Source organism: Vicugna pacos, chromosome 6 (assembly GCF_048564905.1).
Source record: "Vicugna pacos chromosome 6, VicPac4, whole genome shotgun sequence".
Lineage (NCBI taxonomy): Eukaryota > Metazoa > Chordata > Mammalia > Artiodactyla > Camelidae > Vicugna > Vicugna pacos.
The window spans coordinates 39,364,490-39,391,697 of record NC_132992.1 but is presented as its reverse complement, the minus strand read 5'-3'; the positions used below and the strand labels follow the sequence as shown (position 1 = coordinate 39,391,697).

At 35.0% G+C, this 27,208-nt stretch overlaps 1 protein-coding gene and 1 pseudogene across 4 annotated transcripts in view; one reads left to right on the top strand and one right to left on the bottom strand.

Annotated features, from left to right (window-relative positions):
- The window catches only part of NUBPL (NUBP iron-sulfur cluster assembly factor, mitochondrial), a 242,682-nt gene that overhangs the window by 44,954 nt on the left and 170,520 nt on the right, over positions 1-27,208 (bottom strand). The window lies entirely within an intron of this gene.
- Positions 13,761-14,531, top strand: LOC116280924 (cell division cycle-associated protein 3 pseudogene; annotated as a pseudogene).

Here is a 27,208-nt window from a genome sequence, read left to right as displayed (position 1 = left end):
ACATAACTAGAGTTCCAAACTATTAACATTTTGATTATTTCTTTCCAGGCATTTTTCTAAGTATCTATACCTAGAAAATTCAGCTATATAACCAAGTCCTTAATGCTCAGCCTCAATTTAGAGAGGTCTCAAGGGTACTTCAGGCTCTTCTCCTCAAACAGTTCCTCCCTCTGAGTCCCCAGTTTCACTGAGTGGCCCTAGGATCCTCTCAGTTGTCTAAGGCAAAGGCTTGGGATCGTACTTATTCTTCCCTTTCCCTTACCATCCCCAGTCTAAAAATCTTTCAGATGTATCCACTTCTCTTTTTCCATGTGGCCAAGAATCCAACAGAGGCCACCACCTTCTATCACCAACACCTTCCAAACTACCTCTTGCTCTAGCATTGCCCATCCAATCTGTTCCTAACACCACTGAAAAGTAGTCCGATAGTGCCACTTTTGTTTATAACTCTTCTATTGCTTTTAGGATCAGGTCTGACCTTAAGCTCCAGAACACTCTGCCTGGTCTTCTTCACTTGCTAATTTCTCTTCATTCTTCAGATCCCGGCTTGAAATTTACTTCCCATAACTTCCACTAAAGATTAAATATGGTGTTCCTACTATGGAGGAACAACTCTTCTAATCATTCATTCATTCACCCAACAAATGTTCACTGAGTACCTACTATATATTAGGCATCAAGCTAGGTATTAAATGGTGTCATGGTCCCTAGCCTTATAGAATTTATGATGTAGAGGGATACAGATATTAAGCACATAATGATATAACCTGTGCAAAGGAAAGAAGTTAGCAAGTGAGCAAAATAAAAAGATCAACATAGCTAAAGAGCAGTGAAGGGGAAAGACAGCATTCATTTACTGTTGTTTCATGATCTGTCTTCTCATGAAACTGTAGCTGACTTAGAATACTTAGCACAGAGCGGACACAGAGGAGATGCTCAATAAGTTTCCTTTCAGGGAATGAATGAATACATGAACACATGCAAAGATTTGAAATGTTTTAGTGTAAATGGAAATGACTGTGTATATAATCCAGGATTCTGCTTCTTAAAACTTAATAAGGTAAAATAAGCCTTTCCCATATAATCACATATTTTTAAATTAAGAAAAATACTTAAATTTTAAAAATTAAATTTAAATTTACATATTTTAGGTCAGATGGATTCACTAATGTATTAACATATTTATTCAACACATACTTATTGAGCATCAATGCCAGGTACTGTTCCAGGTGATAATGACACAGCAGCAAACAAAGTCTAGGCCACCATGCAACTAATGTTTCAGTGAGGGAGACAGGTAGACAAACAGAAAGATCAACACATCAAAGAGTAAAAAGTGCTACAAAGAAAACAACTACCCCTTACTATACAAAATTATCTGGTTCCTGATTTGGATATCCAGATTAAATAGCAAGACATATTTTTAAAATCTTCCATTTCTGAATTACAGAGGGCAAGCAGTAGGAGTTCAGGCAGCTGAAGATTTAACAAAGAATTTCTCTGAATCTCTTCAGTTCCCAAGGTCAGATGCTGAGGAAGAGGGAAGAGAAACAGAATGGTGGAAGGTTCTACTTTTGACAGAGTGGTCAGAAACTGCAGTGAAGTGAGAAAAATAACTGATGCAGTTCTCTGAAGTTAAGCATCCAGGCAGAAGCAATAGCAAGTGAGTGCAAAGGCCCTGAGATGGGGATATGCTTGGCACATCCAAGGAATAGCTAGGAAGGCAGTACAGCCTTTCTACAATAGCACTCACCCAATCGTCAATCTCTCTCCTTCTCTGACTTTTTCTTCAAGACATTTATCACTATCTGACATTATACATTGAATTATCTTTTAGGAATTCTATGATATTTCTCAAACATGAGTACTTGATACTGATTTAATCACACATTTTAAGAGAATGATGAAATGATGAATGTAAGTAGTTCATTTTCAATAAAGGGTTCCTCAGTTTGGAAAATAATTACCCCTAAGTTACCTACAGCCATCATCTACGAAACTATGTACAAAAAAAAGATAAAGGATATTTTTCATTTTATATCTTCTGCACTGAAACTCCCAACACTGGCAGACTGACAGATCTCTTTGTTTCAAAGGACATCAAATGACTGGTACCAACAATTTATCATTGTTGTCCCTTGGCAATTAATCATATTTATCACACTGGCTCCCATTTCTTATTTCTTTAAAGAGAACTGCTATTGAGGTTCCCAGGAACTAAAAATATTTCACTGTTAAGGCAATTAATTTCAAACGACTCTTAACTTGAATTAAAACTATCTGGGGGGAAGAAAAAACCTGGCCCAGCACCTTCATCACACACAATAGGCATTCCACAAAGGCTTGCAGACTTCAACTGAACTGAACTAAAGTCAGCATCAGAGTTCCAGTTTTACAGCATTCACTTATATTGAAATATGCTGGTTGCCAGGAAGTTTCAGATCTCTTGTAAAAGAGTCACCAAAACATTGATTTTAGGATGATTTGGGGATTCTCTAGGTTCTACTCAGTGTACGTTTACTCATATAAATTATTTATTACTAATTGTAGGGAAATAGGTACTAGCAAAACACTCAGGTATCTCATTTAGCAAAAGCCAGTGGTAGATCCAGATTTTGTATGACCTGAAGCATATACAATTTGGGTGGTCCTAAGAATAAGAATACAAATTGATAAATGCAAAATTAGGTACAAAAGTAAATATTTACTTAGAATGTAGAAGAAATGATCATAAAATGCTTGAGCCTTACAGAAATGCTAACATAATAAGCAAAAGAAAAAGGCAACCTACAGAATGGCAGAAAATACTTGCAAAAGATGAGACTGACAAGGGTTTAATTTCCAGAATACATAAACAGTTCATACAACTTAGTAAGAAAAAAAAACCAAACAAACCAATCTAAAAATAGGCAGAAGACCTAAACAAGCAATTCTCCAATGAAGACATACAAATGGCCAATAGGCACATGAAAAAATGCTCAATATCGCTAATTATCAGAAAAATGCAAATCAAAACTACAATGATGTTATCACATCACATCAGTCAGAATGGTCATCATTCAAAAGTCCACAAATGATAAATGCTGGAGAGGCTGTGGAGAGAAGGGAACCCTCCTACACTGTTGGTGGGAATGTAATTTGGTGCAGCCATTATGGAAAACAGTATGGAAATTCCTCAAAAGACTAAAAATAGACTTACTATAAGATCCAGCAATTCCACTCCTAGGCATATATCCAGAGGGAACTCTAATTTGAAAAGACACATGCATCCCAGTGTTCACAGCAACACTATTTACAACAGCCAAGACATAGAAACAACCTAAATGTCCATCAACAGATGACTGGATAAAGGAGCTGTGGTATATTTCTACAATGGAACACTATTCAGCCATAAAAAATGATGCCATTTGCAGCAACATGGATGGACCTGGAGACTGTCATTCTAAGTGAAGTAAGCCAGAAAGAGAAAGAAAAATATCATATGATTATCACTTATATGTGGAACCTAAAAAAAGGAGACAAACACACTTATTTAAAAAACAGAAACAGACTCACAAAGTTAGAAAACAAATTTACGGTTACCAGACAGGGAAGGGGTAGGAAGGGATAAACTGGGAGTTCGAGATTTACAGATACTAACTAATATAATAAAATAGATAAACAACAAGTTCATACTGTATAAACTAGAGAACTATATTCAATATCTTGTAGTAACTTATGGTGAAAAAGAATATGAAAATGAACATACGAATGTTCATGTATGACTGAAGCATTATGCTGTACACTAGAAACTGACACAACATTGTAAATTGACTATACTTCAATAAAAATATATTAAAAAAAAAAAGAAAGAAATGCTAACACAGAAACACTTTCTGACTGCAACCTGCTTCCTCTCTCCACCAAGAACACTTTACAACTCCCAGCATCTCACAGGAGCCCATGACAGCTGGAACCCTGAACTTAAGCTTCATTAGCCTCAAGGTAACCCCACTTCTAGTAAAACCTTCTCGGCTCCCTCTAAGGCTCCAGACTCAAAGAATCCCAGCAGGACATACTGAAGCAGTCTAGAAATGGAGTTTCCAAGGCAGTTCAGAAATACCCTGTGGATAAAGAGGCAGCGTTGCAGCAGAAAATTCAGCTACGTAGCTAGGACGTCAAATATGAGCATCAGATATGAAGGGGGCATAAACAGCATAATGGGAGAATAAAAAAACAAAGTCAGTGGTCAGGGCAATTGAAAAGGATAGGATGAGGTACAGATTAGGAGCAAGAGTTCACACTTGAGTCTGCCAATAGAGGCTTTACTATGTAAAAGATGTCTCTTTTACACAGTAACACATGACCTTTATTTCCCTCTAAAGTGTTTGAGATACAGGACCTTTGGATCCAAATATAATGCAGTCATTGAGCCTTTGTCCAAAGCCAATCAAATAACACTAGAACAGTTGCTTTTTCATTTGTCTTACAAATATGCATTTATAATTGCTATAACATCACAACTTATGGTATTGCTTTTTTTTTTAACTGCTCTTTTTCTTTGCTTATTAAGACAGCCAACACTTAAAGATTATGTCACCAGGAATAATTACTAAATCTCCATTAAGTTATTTTTATTTCTTTTTTGTCAACCTTATGAAGGGAAAATATTCCAAATTAGCACTGACTGGGGTCACTTTAGGCTGATATGTCTTCTCCAAATAATACTTTTTATTTCATATTCAAAATAATGCCTGATAATCTGAGAGTAACTCAAAGACCCAAAGAAAGGCAATTCTCCCTTTTCTGAGGAATGACTATGGGTATCTTCTATTTGGGCAGATAAGTTAATTTATCTTTTTCAGGACATCAGTTAAAGAGTGTGGTGCTATGAATAGGTAAAGAAGATGGACCGCTTTCCTCCATGGATGCTTCTATTAGGAAGCTGACCAAAGCAGCAGCAATCAGGCCTCGCTCCAGAGGATGCTGGGAGCACAAGTATAAATAGGCTGAATGTTGAAAAGAAAGGGCCCAGAAATGCATTCCAGTTTTGGGTTCTCAGCTGGCTCAAGCAGTTTACCAGTCAGCCTCCAGGGTAGCAGTTTCCATCAGCAGCAATACACAGACCATGTTTAGATACCATTAGGTCAACATATGCTTCTCCAAAGCAAAGGCAGAGTGTCTCAGATATCTTAGGTCTGCCAGCAAGGCCAATGTGAACCGGGTGAACACATCAGCAGGAGGGGGCCCTGGGCCCTGTAGAATCAAGGAGAAAATTCACTGCCAAGAAAGAGAGGCAGTGAATATAACTTGCTAGAGCCCAAGTAGTGGCCAAGAAGAATTAAACTCCTAAAGGCAAGAAAAAAGTGTGATCACAGAACGAGTAGAGAAATCATGAAGCAGGAGAAAGGGCACAAAATCTAGATTTAATAATTTCAAAGTGGGCTGTGTCCTAAAAGCCCATTCAGATAATGCTTAGAATATTCCATCAGTGACAGGGCAAATTCTTAAAGAAGTTGGGCTGGGCCAGGCATTGCCTCTTTCCTTCCTGTCTGCTCTTAATTACTGACTGAAGAGTTGGTTTTGATTCTTATGTCTACTTGACTCATAATTAGTAGATCCCAAGGTAGTGTCCCTGCGTCTAACTCTGGCCATGTATCTGTTGCTACTTCTATCCTATACCTAAGTTCTGCTTCTTCTCCCCCATATTCTGGTTCTCCACCCACAGTTAGGCATGGTTCAACTCTAATAGCAAACAGAACAGTACTTGGGCTTTGCTCAGAATCCCAGACATGAAACCATGTCACTACTAGCATAGGAGATACAGCTAAACTTGTCTCTGACCTATGGACAAATTTGTCAGGCAAATTACCAAGCTCCTAGGATTTTTGATTCAACTAACTTCCAAGGTTCGATGGGCCCTCAAGCTCTAAGAATTCTAGGGTAATCATTTTTACACAAAACTATCTCCCCAACCTCAGTAAAAGCTCCCTGACAGAAGAGCCCATTCTTCATGCATCTCTGCACTCCCTTTCCACAACCAATCCCCTCCATAATGAACACTAACTAGTATTCAGTCAACATCCACTGAGTGATTCTGAGTCAAGCTGCTCCTTACAATTTTATACTACTAAAATTAAAATTTTTGCCATGTGAGGTACCTTTTATATAAAACATACAACTAAAATAGAATACAAAATAGAATTAAATATGAACCATAGTTTTTGCTCTGCCCAGGGCTTATTCATAAAATCATGCAACACTTTATTTTGGTTGCAAGAAGAAAATTGCTTCAAAAGTAAAATTATTTAAATATAAATACCATAATAGAAATCTGAATAACAAAAAGATTTCTACTTGAGTTGATTGCCTACTGGAAATAAATGACATAACAAAATAATAATAAACTTATTCTTAAGATTGTTTTGATAAGAGCTGACACAGTTTTAAGATGAAAACACATTATTCAAGTTACAACAATGATATAAAAGTTCTTCCTTAATATTTTTTTCTTTCCCAGATGATAAAGTTCTCTAATCCATTTTGAAATATATTCCTTTCTATGGGAGAAGGGGATAGGGGTGGAGGGGTGGAAAACTATTTGAATAAATCCCTTGAAAGGCACTACCAACTCAAGTGATAGCAGTAATGTTTTGAGAAAGAAGACAAACTTTACCTTTCCCTTTATCATCACCTCCCATTTCCTTAATTGTTCTAGCAGAGATCTATGTTGGCTCTGACAACCTGGAGACAGCATCAATTCACAGGGCACTTCTTACCTAAAAGTTGAATCTCTGGTAACTCTGTACCTACTTTCTGAAAATAGTATTTAAAAATTATCCAATTCCCAGGGCAGCCCACAGATGCCCATGTAAATCCATAGCACAACTGAAACAGTAAAACCTCATGATATAAAAAGAATGACATTATCACAAAAGTTTCAGTCAATTATGGGAACATCCTTCCAAGTTCTCTAGAGTCCTGCTTTAGGTCAACTGCTTTTACGTACAAGTGTTCATCACCTAGGAAGGAGATGTTAGTGAAGGACAGGACTGCTACCAAAAAGGCCTAAAATATTACAAACCTGCCCAAGAATCAAGATTTTTTTCTTTAAAGTGCTAAAATGAATTAAAAACAAAAAAACTATCCCTATATACCTAAAGGCTGAAGCTTCAGAATTTTTTTTAAGTAGGAGTAACAAGTCACTTTATTAACCTTATCTGGGACAGTTTATAAAATATATTTAGGTATGCAGTACTCTTTTTAGTTAGGAAAACTGTAATACTCTTTATTTCTAAATCCTTAGAAAAAATACTGTATTTGGGAGGATTCAAGGTCCTGAAGGAGCAGGGTGATGGCTCCACAGAAGCTGCATGGACCCCATTGAGAGAATCCATAGCCACTGTCCAGTGGTTTTGATGACTCCTAAAGACTTAACAGAACGTGAGAGACACTACTGCTCCAGGAGACCAGTCCACCCAATGTAGCACTGCATGCTAGGGATGATCTGAATAACTGCCCCAGTTGAGCTTATTTCTTTAGGTCTAGCTACCCACCATCTGGAGTCTTCATTTGAGCCTTAGGGTCCACAGGTGGAACTGGGCTAGTGAACAAGGAAGAGGTGGAGAAGGGTGGTTTGCAGATAACAGGTAAAGGAAAGCAAAAGGAAAAGAATAGTTATTGAGAGCCTACTACAAGGTAGGCACTAAATAATTTGTTATATACATGATTATGTAACACTGTAGAACAGGCATTATAATCTCTATTTTACAGAGGTTAAGAACATTGAAGATTAGAGAAATTAAGACAGTTGCCCAAGGTCAGGCTGATGGTGAGTGATGGAATATAAATCCTAGTCTGCATGACTCAAGTCACGTTCTCAGTCTCTCAGAGTACTGGGTACAACATCACTATTGTCCAAGCCCCTCAAGAGTTCTGCTAGCACAACCTCATTAGCCCAAGAACAGATGAGCTTTACTGTATTACTTTTTCAGAGTATGATAAAATAGATATATAAAGTAGACACTATAGACCCACAGAAAATTACTTACTAGATAATGTAAGTTAAGAAATAGAAGAATCATTTGTTTCCTTTATTTTTCCCTTTTCTGATTAATAACAATGATGTTTCTTTTATTTCTGAATATTTTTTATGGTATGTCACAGTATTCTTTCCTTACATGATTCTTTAAGAGTCTTTTATATATTACAGGGTATTGTAACCATGGAAATGTTGACGTGCTGCTAAAGAATATTTTAGCTTTCAATAATCTACCACTGAACCCTGGTTTTGTTTTCAATAACCATCATTCTACCAACTGTCTATGCACACACAAAAATATGTGGAATAATTGTTCGAATCAAAGTAAATAACCTATAAATAGACTAAGACAGAAAATAAAGATTTTAATACCTAAAGTTTTGAACATGGCATTTTTTGAAACTGGCTCATTGGGTTTTATTCTAAAAATTTAAAGATTCTAACTCATATCAAACAGAAAGCCAACTGTGAGAAACTGTAGCTCCATATGCAGTCATATTTTAAGTATGAGCTATTATAATGCAGCTTTTGGGTTTCAAATTCTGATTTTGATTCAGACATTAATTACTATGATTAAAGTACAGCACTGGAAAGGAGGAGTTTGGTAAAAATTAAGACCAGCTGATCAGCTGGCAAAAATAAGAACCCAGCTATGTAGTCATTAAACAGAAGAGCTCTAGTGTGAGAAACTGGCATATCTAAATTTCAATCATTTTTGTCACTAATTAGCTATATTACCATGGTCAGCCAATTAACCTTTCTGGCCCTCAGTTTTCTCATCTGTTAAAATAAAATGTTTCAGATTAGATGATCACTAAGGTTCCTTCCAAGTACTTAAAAAATGAAAATGTGATGATGACCTGTTTGTTTGAGTTGAAAATATTTGCAAGAAATTTGCTTACAGAAAAAGTGAATAAAAAGTATTCTTATCCAAAAGCACCAAAATGATAAAACAAGCTTTTTTTGTTTGTTTAAAGGGAGCACTTTATATATAAAAACAAGAAAGCTAAAAGCTACTTGGTATATTTAACAAATTTATTTTATGGAATGATCATATTTCTTATGAAAACTTTAGCTGAATTTTACCAAGAACTCAAATCTAAATTTGCATTAAACTACAATCTACTCTGACTGCCATCCTAAAATATCTCATTCTAGCTCATTGAGGAATTAATGTGTTATACCTACATAAAATGTCGTAATTTACAAAATAGATGCATTCCTGAAAAGTTGCTGAGGAGACTGCCACTAAGGTGAGGAGTAGGGAGGGGATTTAATCACAAATCTCTAAAGGTCTAGAAGTCTAACTCAATTTTCCAACTAATACAAAACTTCTATAAACAGTCATGACTGGGATATACTCATCCAAAATAAGTAAGCTCAAATCATTCCAATGCTTATCACACACTCAAATACAAATTTTGGATCAACAAAAGAATGGAAGAAAATTGTGACTTAAGACACTTTTCTATTTTTTCTTTTGCTATATATGATATCGGTTTACTTTTGACTTATTTTATTACTCATTCTACATAACTTAAGATATGCTTTGTTTTGTGATTTGTCTTCATTGCTATGGGAACTGCTATTTATAAGACCTCCTTTTAAAAATATGAATAGGTATCTACTAAACTACAAGGATTTAACTTGAGACTATAGAAATATATTTGAGCTTTTAAAAAAAATAAAAAGGATTTTAACTGTAGTATAATTTTTGTAAAGTGATGTATTTTCAATAAGGAAAGAAATCAGCAAAGTTTCAGTAATAGGCATAAGGGTTGTGTGAAAAGTGTCAATAAACAGGTTAATCAGAGAGTCAGATACTGAAGTTTCATTATTAATTCATTGTTTAAATTTACTCAAGCTACTTAACTTTTCTGTGCCTCTGTTTCCTCACCTTACGATGGTATAAACTGAGAATTTTAGAGCTAGAAGAGGCTCTAGAGATTATCTTGCCCAATGTCCTTATTTTACAGATAAAGAAACTGAAACTCAGCAAGTGATTTGCCCAAAACTCACTCTGCATAATAGGGACAATAAAAATAATCTTTTGCTTTACAGAGGTTTTTTTCTGAAGAGGAAATAAGATCATGGAGTTTTGTTAAAAAGCGTTAAATAAACAGTGACATTATACTGAAATAAGTTACTTTAAAGAGAAGCATGTCATGTCATGCAAGTCAAAATTAAAATTTCTCTCAAAGAGTATAACATGTGTATTCTTCTAACCAAGTGCTAAGAAAATATTTGTCCATTTCTGAGGTCACCACATTCCAAATGATCTGAACAAGTAATTTAAAAATATCTTTTCCATATGTCTAGATATCATAAGCTGAGTTAAATGGCTTTCTGCAAATTAAAGGGAAACTTTTTTTGAAATCTAAATGACTAAAAATAAGGGCTAGGAAGTGAGCAGAAGTCGTATCTGTTGTTGTTTGACTATATCAATTAAATTTCTACATTTTAGTGACCCATATCTTGCTCCTGTTAAGTAGACCTGCCACCTACAAAGCTGAAGAAATCATAATAAAATGTTATAAGTGACTTTCTAGTGAAAATTAAGTAAAACAGGGGCTTTTAGCTACAACTACTTGTAACAAGAGATTTTGAGAAAGATTAAGGAACATACCAATGAGAATAGAGATGAGATGATACAGATGTATAAGTGGGAAATAGTTCTGAGGAGAGAGGCCAAAATAATACATAAAACAGCCTAATTCTCATCTCATCAACTTCAGCATTTTCCAACTTCCTAAACTACACAATTATTTCAGATATACCCAAAAGACATCTAAGAAACCTGAGATCACTAAATTGCAAAGAAACAGGAAAACGGATGAAATTTTATGTATCTCATTAAAAGACCATTAAATGAGCAGCTGTTCATTCTCATTTAAGCACACAGGTCATTATATCTGGGTGTGTTCACAATAATCTTGCACCCTGATGAGCAAGTAAATGTGGAACTGTATCTAGAAGTTCTTTCCTAAACAGGTATCTGGTGTTTTCATATTTATCTTAATATTGCAGATCACACATTAATATGCAAGCCTGGAGCCAGAGTATAAATAAGTGGATACACAGGATAATCATTATGGAGTTTAACCCTAACTCAGAAATTAATACCAACATTTACACATGCCAAGCACTATTCTAGACATTGAATACAGCAATGAAGAAGACATCTGAAGTTCCCATCCTCATGAAACGGAGATAGGAAGACAATAAACAAACCAATTAGTATATCACTTGTAATCTCGATGAAAGTCATCTTTCTAAACTTCAGTTTGCTGTCTACAAAACTGAAAAACTAGTATTACTCAGGTAAGTATATTCATATCTTTCTCAAACAAAAATTAGGTCAAAACTTACAAATCAACAGAATTTGTACCAATTTTCCCTGATCTAGCTCTACCTTCAGTGGCAATACATAACAAAGTAGGCCAGAGTAGGCCAATGTGTGCCATGAAATAGAAGAAAAATAATTGGATCATAGTAAGACTCAATACACACCTGTGTCCTATATAGAAACTAATTATAGTTTCTCAAATAAGATAATAATGATAAATATATGCTATTTTAGAATACATTTTCTCTTAGTTTCAGTACCAATGTCTAGATAAGTCATTTTTATTTCAAATATCAAGGCTGTTAGTTTAAAAATCTTTGTTACCAACTAGGTTAATGTTAATAAGATTATGAATTTTAAGTCACATTTAACATGAGAATTTTTTTTCTCTTCCAGTTGAATAAATAATTCTATTTGATATGATGAATACACACATTTGCAAAATTACATCAAAAAGAGGCATGTAGTGTAATGTTTGATTCTTGCATTTAAAATAGCACAACAGTGATGGATGAATGAACAAATAAAATTAAAGGCTGAAGTTCTGACCAAGCTACTTTGGCATCAGAAAGCAAGACTAATTGGATGTAAGAAAACAATTCCTTGAAGCAGGTATACGCTCAGTAATTCGGATATATTAATATATAGGACAATAAGTCAGAGTTAAGAGATACATGCAGAGTCCCAACATAAAATGTAGGTGAATTTTATGGTCTGAATCAGTCCATTGATATCTGCCCCCCGCCCAAATTCCCCAATCAATGACAAGTGAAAAAAATAGAAATTGGTGGAAAAAGACCTACAATGAGAAAACTTAAGGCTACAACTTGGACACAAACCCAAAAAACTGGAAGAAATGTGTACTAACAATAGACTCATACTGCTGTCCTCCTGCTAAGTAGTAAATCCCTCTTTGAAGAGCAGAGGACAAGTCTTACTCACTTTTGTATCTTCAGGCCAAGCACAGTGCCAGGTACATACCCAATAAGTGTCTCGCTTTGTTGAAAAACAGAGAGACAATCAAGAGAGACCTTCTACATCCTCCCACCACCAAAGCTACTCATCTTCTGGCACCACAGTCCACATTCTTTCCATATCATGTACTGCCTTTCAATAACAGTTTGCCCCATTCCCACTGTCCCATTCCTCTTCCATCATCCTCCAAAAGAAGTCAAAGCATAGACATTTCTAACACAGACTCCTGAAGAAAGCTCAGAATGTAACATTTGCAGTTTTGTGAAGATGAGCTATTATTCAGGCATGAGAAAAAAGGAAATCCTACTATTTGTGACAACATGGATGGACCTTAAGCACATTAAGCTAAGTGAAATAAGCCATATAGAGAAAGACAAAAACTGGGCCTAGTTGGGTTTTAACCAGTGTACGTCCCATCCTCAACTGCTGTGTCATTCTTTTAATGGTTGTGCCCCGTCACCTTCCCTCCTGTCTCATTACCCCCTCACAGATTTTACTCCCATAATCTTATGAGAAGCAGAGAACTGATGCTCTGTCTTCCGTAACTGCTTCAGGGCTGAGTAGGGGCATTGACCCTGCCTATTAGGGAGTAAAAATCTTTGGATGTCTGATCTAGGGGTCCCAGGGGCAGGACTGCTTCTTGTTTCAAGTCAGAGAGCAGTACAGGCTAGAATCCTTGTACAGCCATCATCTTGATTCATAGCCTCATGAATCTTCTTGAAGATGAAGCACTTCTGTAACAGCATCCAAGTACAGCAATAACTGTCCAATTACTTGCCACGTGGTCTTAATTTGGATGTCTAGGTTGTCACCTCCTTGGGTCTTCTCAACTCCCGAGAGAGAGAGCAATAGAGGAGAACGAGAAAAATTGAGAGAAAAGCCTTGGGCTCAATAGGCTCCTTCACGGCTAGAGAACTCATCTCTGCCAGATCCCTAAGGGGATACTGGAATCTGCACAATGTAGGACAAGAGTCCCAACCACTCTCCAAAGAGGGGAGCCATAGCCCAACAGAGTTTGAGACTATGCCCTCCGAGGGCCATTTCTGGTCTCTTGAGTGGTTGCCAGAAGAGATGTTGTAGGAAAAATGGGGCAAAAGAGGCCATGTCCCAGGTCCCAGGCAAGTCCCTGGGATGTGCTCCATCAAGTGAGGGTCCCTGGCTTTGCGCAGAATTCAAAAGTAAGCCACAGTTGAGTGATAATAGATTTATTCAGAGAAATGCACACTCCACAGAGTGTGGGCTGTCTCAGAAGGCAAGAGAGTGACCTCAGTGTCCTTTAAAGAGAGAATGGCTAAAAAAAATTATCATCTATCAACAAACTGGAGAAGTTGCTATGCACCCAAAGGTGGAATTGGGGCCCAGCATCCTTCCAGCCCAGGCTGGGTTGGGCCCTAACCCACCCTATTCCTCCTGGTTGAGATGGGCTCGGCCAAGAGCAACCCAGTCATTCCACATGGCCTCCACTGCACAGCAACCATTTGGCTCGACTGGCAGATCCCCAATCATTCAGTGCAGGCATCCTGCGCAATCCTGTCCAGGTGCAAACCCCACAGCCCAACGTTCCCACAGAGGAGCAGTGGAAGTGTCCTAATGAGGCCCAGACTCAGATCCCTCCTCTTCCATCTCTGGTACTGCATGGATACCTATGAACTCCAGCAGCAGAGACCAGACCCCCCACCAAACTCACTGGTGAAACAGCTCAGTGAAGTATTTGAGACTAAAGCTCCCAAACTGAATCCCCCCCAGAGGCACCTTCATCTAAATTGAAATTGCCCTCAGGCACCAGTTATCCCCTGAGGACCAGACAGCACCCTGGAGCCAGACTGAGCTTCCTTCCAAGGTGTTTTCCAAGGAGGAAACAGGACAGCACACAGAAACCGCTATGGCCAGCCAGGGCTCAGGCAAGCCCTTGAGAGACCTCTAGCCTCCCTGATCTTCAGGTTCTAAGCACAAGAGATGGAAATCAAACAGCAGAGTACCAGGGAGATCTCCACTCACCACCCTATAGGAGGACAACTCCCCCAGGATCCTGACACCACAGCAGGGTAAGCAGCCCTCTCCCCTAAGTGAAAATACTAGGGAACTAAAGGAAGGGGCCACTCTGGAAACTGCGTGACTTCTAAAAACTGGAGGCAAGCTTGGGAGCAAGGCCAGGACCATAACAAGGGAAATCAGCACTTCCCTTGGTAAAGAACTAGGCCCTGTGTGGCCCTAGCATTGGTTTATCCAGAGCCTAGTGATATTCTGTGTCCTCTCACCCCTTCTTTCCCTGGGAGATTGAGAATAGGCTTGTCTCCTCTGACTTCTCTTAAATTAAGATAGGACTATAAATATGTGGGTACATAGGCAGTAACTTAAAAACTCATTCTAAAGGCAATTCCAAAAGAGAAACTCCAAAAATGAAACTATCAAAGGCAACATTCCTCGAATAAGTAGATTATACTCTGTTCATCTCTGTATTATTCCCTATAATCTCAAAGCTTGTGTTTCCCACATGACAAGCTGCAATAAGCCTGTACTGAATAGAGAAATAATTGGGAAAATGAGCGAGCAAACAAACAAACCCACTGAGAGTAAAATACATCTTCGTAAACAGTCAAACCTGAAGAAGTTTCCAATCTGTAGCACTTAATAGAAGATAGTAAAGAAGGGAAGCAGATAGTGGTGGAAAGGCCAAGATCTAAGACTCCCATGTGCCACATGTGAAGGATGGTGCAAGGAACTGGCCAGGGCAAAGTGAGCCCAACTGTGAAGTCCAAACTGTGCTGTGGAGGGAAAATTTCCCGAGGACACAAGGAGGAGGGAATCCACCAGTCTTTACATCACACATGCATCTCTACTAATAAATATTAGGATGAAAATCATTTTAGCAGTGAAACACATCATTTTATGTAATAACCATTATGAACAACTTCCCTAAGCAGTTATTTTGAATGACACCACTTACTTGGAGATACATAGATAGATAGGCAGACAGACAAATATCTGTATTTGTTTACAAAAAATATACTATTTTCTGTGTTTTTTTAAAGAGAAGTCTCATAATTTTACAGCCTCATCTCCTCTATGCATTTATCTATAAACAATTTCTCAGTTCCATCTTGATGAAAGATATAATTATAAGTGTTTCACTATCATTCACGTGAGCCAAGAAAACGTTTGCCAAATTCTTATAAAACACATAAATATATATCACAAAACTTAACCTCTACTTATCTAGATATGAAAAACAGCTTTTAGACAAGATGTGACATTAATTATCCAAAATACAAATAGTTTTATAAGTAAATGCTAAAAGAAAATTTGACATTTTGTAAATTTTTAAAAATCCTTCTGAAGTTTTGCTACAGAGCTAATTCTCCTACACATGAGCCTTTGAAAACATTAATAGTCAAAATGCCAACTGAATATTAAATACTTTCATTAGGGAACAATAGCATATACTGTTGATATTCCAAATGTAAAAGATTAATAATGGTCTTGGAATTCAGTAGCTTTACATTTAATTGATTCACTGAAAAACATTTATTTAGTACCAACCATATTTGCCGGCTATTTGTCTGAAGTGCTGGAAATTTAAAAGTGAACAAGATAATCTAGTCCTTACCGCCACCACCATGTAGTTTACACTCTGTCAATAAATAAATAAATATAACAGAAAATGTCAAATCATGCATGGTAAGTGTTCTGATGAAACTAAAACAAGATGAGATTATTGTCACAGCCAATCTTCTGGGATGACATTAAATGAGGCTTGAAAAACAAAAAAATGAAACTAAAATGAGACCTAACTGTCAAGAGGGGACAGACACTGAAGATCCAGGGAAAGAGGGTTCCAGACAGAGAGAATAGCAAGTTCAAGGGCTCTAAGATGGGAATAAACTTGGGGTGTTGTAGGAAAAGGAAGAAATAAGTGTACTCTGAGCAAGGGTGACCATGGTAGAGGTGAGGTTAAGTAGAGATCAGATTGGTTAAAACCTGCTAAAATAGTTTGGATTATAGTCTAAGCACGAGAGCTTTTTGTTTTGTTTTCAATATAATTACAGGAAGTTTAAATATATGTGAAAAAGGAGAAAACAGCAAAATGAATTCTGGTATCTTTATCACTCAGTTTCAACAATTACTGATTCATGGTTGGTCTTACTTAATCTGTACCTTTATTCATTCCCCATCTACCCCTCAGATGTCATATCACTGCATCTATACACATTTCATATTTATCTCTAAAAGATAAGAACCTCTGCAAATACAACCACTATCACTATTATCATCATTACACTATTATTTTCAGTAATAATTTATTAAAGTCATCAACCATGTAGCCAGTGTTCAAATTTCCCTGTGTATTACTTCTTTAAAAAGCTTATTGGTTGAAACTAGAATCTAAATAATTTCCAGATATTGCAATTACTCAGTAATTTGATCTTTTAAATCTATAGATCACTGTTCCTTCACTTTTTTTCCTTGTAATTTATTTGTTGAAAAAATTGACTTATTTGGCTTACAAGATTTTCCACATTCTGGATTTCCTGACTCCATCCTCATAGTGTCACTTACCACGTTTCTCTGTCTCCTGTATTTCCTATAAACTGGTAGTGAGACCTGGAGATTTAATCGGATTCAAGCTGAAGTTTCTAGCAAGACTACTCCATAGTTTGTTATATACTCCAGCAAGGAGGTAGGTAATATATAGTTCGTTCTCTCTCTTTCTCTCTCTCTGTTTAAACACACACACACACACTCACATATATAAGAAATCAGTGATAATTACTGACTTACATCTGTAACAACACTCCATTAGGGGTTGTAAAATGCTCCTACTACAATTCTATTATTCCTTCTTTATTTATCAGCTGAAATATTTCTGTGGAGAAAAATTTCCTCCAGCAACTATATGTTTAACAGTATAAGAAAAATAAAATAAAGGCTTGATTTTTTTTTTTTTACTGTCAAGTTCTCCAAATAATAAGATGGTTATCTAGCGTATGGATGGTTTTAAGCAAGGAAGTTTTTAAAGATCATTTTGAATATCATTTGGAGAACAGAGTGATATATAAGAAAGCAAGAAAGCAGAGACACCACTTCGGAGGCTCTCGCAGTATTCTAAATAAATGATGATGAATCGTACTAGGCTGGCAGAGAAGGTGAGAGAAGTAGATAGATCTAAGATCTGTTTGTAGCATAAAATCTAAAGGACCTGCTGATAGACTGTATATATAGGGTAAGGGAAAGAAAGAAATCAAGAATGAGTCTTAGATTTTTTGCCTGAGCAACCTGGTTACCGAAAACCCTAAGGGAGAAGCAGATTTAGGAAACAAAATCTGATGGTAATGATATGGGTAAAATTAAATCAGTATTTACCAAATCTTTATCACTGGTTTTCTTGTTCTTTATGCTGTCTGAAGATAATTAAACATTTTAGGAAGTAGAAATAAAATACTGTTTTATGATATTTTTCTATAATTTTTTTGCTGAAATAAAAAAAACAGATAAGATAAATTTCTACTTTTTTCTTAGATAATTTATTTTCTCACCATATCCTCCCATACATATTAACAAAGAATATGCTGGGCAAAAAAATTTAAAGAATAGTATTAAATATTATTTTAACCCAGATTGATTATCAATCTCTCATATCAGCTAATAGACCACCACAAATATAAAGGACATACAAATAGCCAGGGTACTGAAAAAAGGAGAAACAGAGCTTAAAAACTTTAAACAGTTAATTAGTATTAATGAATTAATCATGGGGGAAGGTAGGAACTCCAATTCACTTTTTAGAAGCTGATTTTCCATTGTCCCATTTCTATGTGAGTACCAATAATTCAAATTGTCCTGTTGGGTTTCCTTGCCTCTCCCTACAAAGTAAGAGGAAGACATGGAAGGTTTAAGAGAGAAGGAAAAGAAGAGCCTAATCTCAACATACCATCAATAGTAACCAAAATAATTAACATTACCTCCTAAATGACAAGATTTCTAAAGATATATTACCGGAATTTTCATACAGAAAAGGAGTATCAGATTTGTCACAAATCATTTCTACATATAATAAATTTAGAATATTGCTCCACTTTGATAATTTACATCTACAAAGTATCTGATTGACTGGTGAGATAAAAACGACAAACGAATCACTCCTTTGTAGTGAATCATTCAATTACGTACTGTACTTACGGATAATAGATTCTAAATGTTACTGATCTCCATTAGGTCCTATAACCATATTTATGTGTAAATATAGCTTATTGAATAGTAACTGGATTCCAGGACAGAATGACCTTTTTAATATGCAAATGATAGCTCTGGGTTACATTTCCCAGCCTCAACAACGTCCCTGTTAATTGGACTCTACTGAACTACTCAGAAGATGTAAAAGACACAGTTCTGCCAGCTAAAAAACAAACCACAGAGTGAGAAAACAAGATAAGCAGGAATATAATTCAAAAATTAACGATGAAGATCAAATAATCTCAATAATTAGATAAGAGACAGAAATATCCTGGACCTATAGGGAACTGTTGAAGGAAAGGAGTCTGAGTTCATTTTAAAAAGCTTAAAAGTCATTATGTATAAAAAAATTTTTTTAATCTTCAATACATACACTGAAATACATAAATTAATTCTATTATCCCATGCACAGTTATAAAATATTTTGAATTCTGAGATATAATTGTCCTTTAAGTACTATATTTTATCTTACTTATAAATGCTTTTCTTGAAATTTATTTTTAAGGAAACATAATTAAGTGCTTTGTGCTTCTGTATATTTTTCTTACTCAGAATCATCATGAATGTTTTAATGCAAATCAGTTCCATCAAACATCTTTACAGATGACAAATTATATTCTAAATATCAATTATTCAAAAATGCATAGTCAGAAGATTTCTAAACTGCTTGTTTAAACACAGAATGTACAAATCTCAGACAATATATCTATTAAAATTATCTGTAACAGATAATAGTTCCTTTTATTTATGTATGTGACATAAGGCTGACTGACTCTTACTCAACCTTAAATTCCTTAATCTACGGTCTCCATCTAAAAGATCACATTTTTTTCTTATATCTACTTCATTCCCACTGATTCCTCCAGGTAAAATTTTTCCTATGTTTCTGCTTTCTGATTTTCCTTATCCAGATGCTAAGCCTTACCCAAAGTAACTACTTGACAGTTTATTTCTTCATCAGTCTTGTAATGTATTATTCTTAACTTGGATAAGGTGAAAAACAGAGTTATCACTTAGCCTAAAAATTAGCAAGGCACATATTTTCATTTTCTTAACCTCTCTGATCTCTGTTTCTTTGACTCCCTCTCAAAATACTCTGCTTAAGTCCTCTCAACTATAAAAATTAGTATAACAATTTCTAAGGAGTTGATTAGAATGTCACCCTAATTACTTTAAATGAGTACAGATATGCAGATCCAGAATTTCAAGGATTATCTGATCCTGAGGAAAACTGTTCTTCTGTTTTAGGCTGATTAGTACGAGGACAGCAATGTAGTATCACCGTGAGGTTATGCTTTCCAAGCAAACCAGACATTTCCATTAACAAAACAGGATGCTCATCTACCAGAAATATCTAGAATCTTATATTGTATAATAAATTCAAAGTTGAAACACTAAAGAGTAAGGAATATTTAGAGTCATTTGCTTACAAGAGCCATATAAAACATCCACCAACTAATTATTTAGGACACAGGCCACTCTAGACAATCACTGAAAAATTCACTCTCCCAATCTCCTTTTAGCAAGGTATTAATACCTTCTGTTTTTACTTTATTCAGTATATTTTCACAATAGCTTATAATTTTCAAACACAGACTGTAAACTATATATATGATTGCATACTTTAAAGTAATTTCTTGATGACACTTACAGGGTTCTTACTGTAATCAATAAAATATGTGCAAATTCAATTTGAAGAAGAGAATGCACCCTGGATGCCACAAGTCTCACTTAAAGAATGTAATCTTCTTAAACTTGAGACAATGACCCTTCTTACTTTTCTTTTTCATATCTTTTTCCCTTTCTTAATGTCAAAACAGTGAAGAAAAGTTATCAACCCTAAAAGATCTTGGAGAAATCAGGAAGAAATAAAATTATGAAAACACACAAAAACAGAGCTGAAAAGGAACAAGGAATTGAAAACTACTAGAGACCTGTAGACAAGTGTTGAAGTGGGTGGGGGAAAACAAAATTTTCCTGCCATTTGAACTCCTGATGTTCTGCACACCCTGAAGAGAGCAGCACAGAGGCACTGATAAGTTTGGGTTCTTTCATTTGTTAACTAATGTGACACACAAACAACAGTTTATATTTTCAGGAAAACTTCATCCTTTTTTTCTATATAGACTCTCACACAAAAATTCTCTCCCAGTCCCTCAAAAATGTTTTCTGTCACAAACAATAAAATACTTAGGAATAAATTTATCCAAGGAGGTGATCTATACACTGAAAACTATACAATTTTGACAAGAGAAACTAAAGAAGACACAAATAAATAGAAAGATATTCTGTGTTCATGAGTTAGAAGAATTAATATTGTTAAAACGTCGATACTACCAAAAGCAATCTACAGATCAGTGCAATCTCTATCAAAATTCCAATGGCATTTTTCACAGAAATAGAACAAACAATCTTAAAACTTGTTTGGAACAAAAGACCCAAATAGCCAAAGCAATCTTGAAAAGAAAAACAAAGCAAGAGGCATCATTCTTCCTGATTTCCAACTATATTACAAAGCTGTGGAAATTAAAAACAGTATAGTATTGGCATTAAAACAGATACATAGATCAATGGACCAAAATAAAGAGGTCAGGAATAAAACCAAGCACATATGTTATTACTTTTCAACAAAGGAGCCAAGAATATACAATGGGGAAAATCTCTTCAATATGATATCGGGAAAACTGGACTGCCACATGAAAAAGAATGAAACCGCATCTCTGTCTTACACCATACACAAAAAATCAACTCAAACTGGATTAAAGAATTGAAAGTAGATCTGAGACTGTAAAACTCCTAGAAGGAAACGGGGCAAGCTCAACACCAGTCTTAGCAATGATATTTTGGATTTGCCACCAAAAGCAAAAGTAAACAAGTGGGATTACATCAAACTAAAAAGCTTCTGCTTAGCAAAGGAAACTACAGACAAAATGAAAAGGCAACCAAAAATATCTGTAAATCACATATCCAATGAGGGGTTAATATTCAAAATATATAAGGAACTTATATAATTCAATAACCAAAACACAATAACCCAATTAAAAAACAGGCAAAGTACTAGAATAATCACTCTTCCAAAGATGACATACTAAAGGAAACAAAATCACTATCTCAAAGACATCTGTATTCCCATATTCACTTCAGCACTATTCACAAAAGCCAAGGTACAGAAACAACCTAAGTGCCCTTAGATGAATGAATGAATAAAGATGTGGTACATATATACAATAGAATATTGTTCAGCCTTAAAAATGAAGGAAATCTTGCCATCTGCAACAACACAAACGAACATGGAGGGAATTATGCTCTAAATGAAATAAATTATGCAGGTGTGTATAATACATTAAGGTCAGTGTATCTTACATATTTCATTGTTAGGTAAATAGTTTTTAATGTTCTTCTTATAGGTTAGGGTGGTAGAAAAAAGAGACAGACAAATACTGCATGGTACCACTTTTACGGGAAATCAAAAAAAAAAGTTGAACTCATAAGCAAAGGAGAACGGTGGTTGCCAGAGGTTGGAAGGTGGGAGAAATAGGGAGAGGCTGGTAAAAAGGTACACACTTTCAGTTATAAGATGAATAAGGTCTGAGTATCTGATGTATAACATGGTGCCTATTGTTGGTAATATAACTGGAATTTGCTAAGAGAGTAGAACTTGTGCTAACACCAAAAAAATATAACAAGTTTAAAAAAATAAGTATGTGAGGTGATGGATCTGTCAATCAATTCAATGGTGGGAATCCTTTCAAATCATCATGTTGTATACTTGAAATATATTTTAATATCATTTATCAACATATGTCAGTACAGCTGAAAATAAAGAAAGAAACATCCAGGATTCCAGTAAAAACATGGATGGATCTCACAGCATTATGTCGAGAGGAAAAACATAAGACATAAAAGATTCTATTACATTATGTTTAAAGATGTGCAAAACTGGGAAATATTTAAAGAAATCCTATCTAGAGTAGATTTTAAGCATTCTCACCACACACACCCAAAAAATTATGGTAATGTGAGGTGATGAATGTTAATTAACCTGATTGTGGTAAGCATTTCGAAGCATACATATGTCACATCATCACACTGTAGAATTTAAATACATATAAATCTATTTGTTAACTATACCTCAAAAATGCTGAAAAATAAATACACATGAACTTATATATAAATAAATATTCATCAATCATATCTAGTTACCTCTGAGAGTGAGCACTGAGTGGGAAGGAACAAAAGGGAACCTCCTGCATATTAAAAATGTTCCAGATTTTGATCTGGGTAGCAATTATGCAGGTGTGTATAATTCATTAAGGTCAGTGTACCTTACATATTTCATTGTTAAGTAAATAGTTTTTAAAGTTCTTTTATAGTTAGGGCGGTAGAAAAAAGGCAAAAAAAAAAAAAAGTCAAGAAACATCTGGAGGGAAAAGTCACATCACAAATGGCTGCCCAGACCTTTGGGAAATAATTTGGCTTTATAATATAAACTCTTTGCAATACACAGAAAATATTTTTCACGCAAATATAATGGGAGGAAACAAAAAAAAACACTGAATTTCTAACAATGGGAAGACTGAGTTATATATTTTCTCTCAAGTATATAGCTATTGTAAGGAGCTACCTTTATTGAGAGAATGTTTTATGTACCACTATAGCAGTCTGTGAAGCATGCTTCAGATATTTATCACACAAGTGAAATATAAAAAGCAATGTACCTTTCTGACTGTCCAAGATTATGAATGTATATCCACTCCGATTTTCAAAACCAGGGAAGCAGTTCTGCTTCTCAGCTAAAAGATTAGTGGGAGATATCTAAGCAACAGACACCAAAGAGATACTGCTCCCCTGGACTCTTCTGTTATTTGAACCATACATTCAAATGTCTTTAGTCCCTAGTCCAGATACCACTTGTGAAACAAAACAAGGTAGGAGGAAAAGGACTTAATCCATAATTTTCTTACTGCTTGAAGCAGCTGACATCTGCCTTTGCCACATTCTTCCTGGTTTGCTATCAATTGAAAAAGCAAGTTAATATTTATCCGTTTTGCATGGAAACTTATTAGATCCACAGAAATAACAAAAATGACACAAAGATAAAGGCTTAGAGCAGTGTTTCTCTACCAGGTATAATTGTGACCTCATCCTCAACCCAGGACATTGGCAATATCTAGAGAAAATTTTAATTGTCAAAAGTAGGGCTGCTATGGGGATCTAGAAGATAAAAGCCAGATATGCTCCTAAACATCCTTCAGTGCAAGGGACAGCCCTCCTTCTCTCCCAACAAAGGATTATCCAGTCTAAAATGTCCAAAGTCAAGTTGAAAAGCTTGGACCTGGCCCTGCCATAATAGGGACCATAAAATTTTATCTCATCAGAACATCCTGATTTATCTTTTTGGCTATAAACTGGAGGTCAAAGGCCAGGTCTACAGAGACTATATAGCAATCACAGAAGAGGGGCAGCTAGCAGAAGCCTGAGTATGTACCGAACCATTACTGGAAACTTATCTGTGACTAAAGTATATAGTATTCCTGCTGCAACATTTCATATCTTTGTTTATAAATAATATACAACATCTATTTAAAATGAGGCAGCCACATCAATACTCAGAGGAATATTTATAGACATTTATGACTCAAAAGAAGATTCAAATAAAAATTAGAAAATAATAATAAACCTTGAGAAAATGTAAGAGGAAAGTAATTTAAAAATGAAGAATTTTATGCTATACAAAAACCAAAAAGCTTGACTATAAACCACTACAAAGGTAGCATAATAGAAGAAAATTATAGACCAATATCCCTCATAAACATAGGTTAAAAACTCTTCAAGTACTGGAAAAATAAATTCAGCAAACTATAAAAATGATAAAGCATCATGACAAAGGGATTTAATCTCATGAATACATGGTAGGTCTAAGTTATAAAAACCAATGTAATTTATCACATTAGCAGAATAAAGGAGAAAAACTATATGATCTTCTCAACATACACATAGAAAAGCATGAGAAAAATTTAATACCCATTCATAATGATATTCTCAACAAAGTAGGAACAGAACTATTTGAAGCTGATAGATGGTATCCATAAAAAACTACAGGTTACTTACTTGATGTACTTACTTAATGGCGGAAGATTAAACACTTTGCAAACAAAGATCAGGAATAAGATGAAGAAATCCATTCTTACCACTGTACATTATACTGAAAAAGCCATTCAGTGCTTTGCAGTAAGTCAAGAAAAAGAAATAAAAGGTCTAAATACTACAAATTGAAAGCTTCTTTATTCCTAGATGACATTATTACACATGGAGAAAACCCAATGGAATCTACAAAAACTACTATAATAAATGATTTTAGAAATATAGTCCCTAAGGTCAATATACAAAATGAAACTGTTATTTCCAAATATTGGCAATACACAACTAAAAATGAAATTAAAAGTAAAACAAAGATACCTAGAAATAAGCCTAATAAAAGATATGCAAGTTTATTACACTATAAAGTATTACTGTGAGAAATTTTAAAAGATCTAAATCAATGATAAGGTATATAATGTTCATGGATCAGAAGACTCCTTTTGTTACAATGGCAATTCTCTCCAAAGTGAGCTATCACTTTCACATAATCCCTAGCAAAATTCCAGCAAACATTTCGAAGAAACTGACAGGCTGATTCAAAAATTTATATGGAAATGCACACAATCTAAAATTCCCAAAATAATCCTTTAAAAAGAAAACAAATCCAGAAGCCTTATCCCACAGCAATCAAAACTATGTAGTACTGGTGTAAGACAGATAAAAGAATACAGAATCCAAAAACAGAACCCCTTACACACATACACGCACACACACCCCTACACCTATCTACCTATCTATCTATACATATATACATACATAAATACATACATACATACATACAAATTTTCCTTTCATCCAAGGCTTCTAGTCCATTAAATGGAAGAAAGCATCTTCTTATATTTAGTGCTAGAAAACTGGATACACACACACGGGAAAAAAAATGAACCTCAACTTCTTTCTCACACCACACACAAAAATTAATTTGAGATGAATCACAGGCCTAAACATAAAAGCCAGAACCAAAATTAAAAATACTCTGTCCATCAAAAGACACCATTTAAAAATGCGTAAGCAAGCCCAAGAAAATATTTTTCTTTCCTTCTCTCTTTACCTCGCCCTCCTCACACTCTCACTTGCACACAAACACTCGTTCTCTCTATAGATAGACAGATGAAGTTACATCTTATTATATAATAAATATGACTGATACGAGAATATTAAAAACTCTTACAAATCAACAAAGAACAATAATTTAAAAATGAGCAAAAGACTAAACAGACTCTTCATAAAAGAAGATATTCCAAAACTATTAACCACATGAAAAGGTGCTCACATTCTTTGGTAGTCAGAGAAATGCAAACTTAAAACACAGTAAGATACCACTACACTCTTACCAGAATGGCTAAAATCAAAAAGAATGACAGCACCAAATATTGGCAAGAATATAGAGCAAGTGATATTCTCACACACTGCTGGTGGGAGTATAAAATGGTATGATGACTTTGGAAAACTCTTCGGTAGCTTCTTAGAAAGTTAAATGTATATTTATCCCATAACTCAGCAATCTCATTCCTAGTCATTAACACAGAAAAAAAATAAAAAGCACATGCTCACAGAAAGACTTGTACAGGAGTGTGTATAATAGCAACGTTACACATAATAACCAAAAATAGGCAGGGAGGAGACAAACCAATTATCCATCAACAAGAGAGTAAATAATTTGCGGTATATTCATATGATGAAATAATATTTGGCAAAAAAGAACAAATTACTAATATATACAACACTGATAAATCTCAAAAACTTTATGTTGAACAAAGACAAAACTAATCCATGATTTAAAAATTTCAGAAAGTTGTTGCCTCTAGGGATAGGGAAAGGAGCTGATTGAAAAGAAGTACAAGGTAAGTTTCTGTTGTAATGCTCTTTATCTTGTTTTGGATATTGGATACATGGGTGTACCCAATATCAAAATCTCACCGAAAAGTTCACTTATCATCCTTGCATTTTATTATATGTAAAATTATACCTCAATAAGGCAAAGTAAAATAACCGGTAAACTCAGTAAATGAAATCAAAAGCTTATTTTCCTCATAAAAGAGCAATAAAGTAAGACAACATTTTGAAAAATCTCATCAAGAAAAAATATCAGGAATAAGAAGAGAGGTGATATTATAAGAGAATAAGTACAATATCATACCAATAAAATTTTCAAACTAGATGAAATGGATCATTTCCTAAGAAACTAGGAATTAACAAAACTGACACAAGAAGTAGAAAACATGAATGAATAAATATATAACACAAGAAAATGGAAAATAGTCAAAGACCAACTAACACTCCAAAAGTCATTTGGTCCAGATAGTTTTGAAGTTTTCTCAATGTGGAGATAAATAAACACAAAAAGGACTATTGCAATCCTACATTTTAAAACTAGTGTACTTAATCTTCATGGTCTATTTTTATAGTGCATTGTACCTGCTACTTCTTAATCATAGTATCTTTATTTTTTTGTAAATTATTCTACTGAGGTATAATTTATATGCCATGAAATT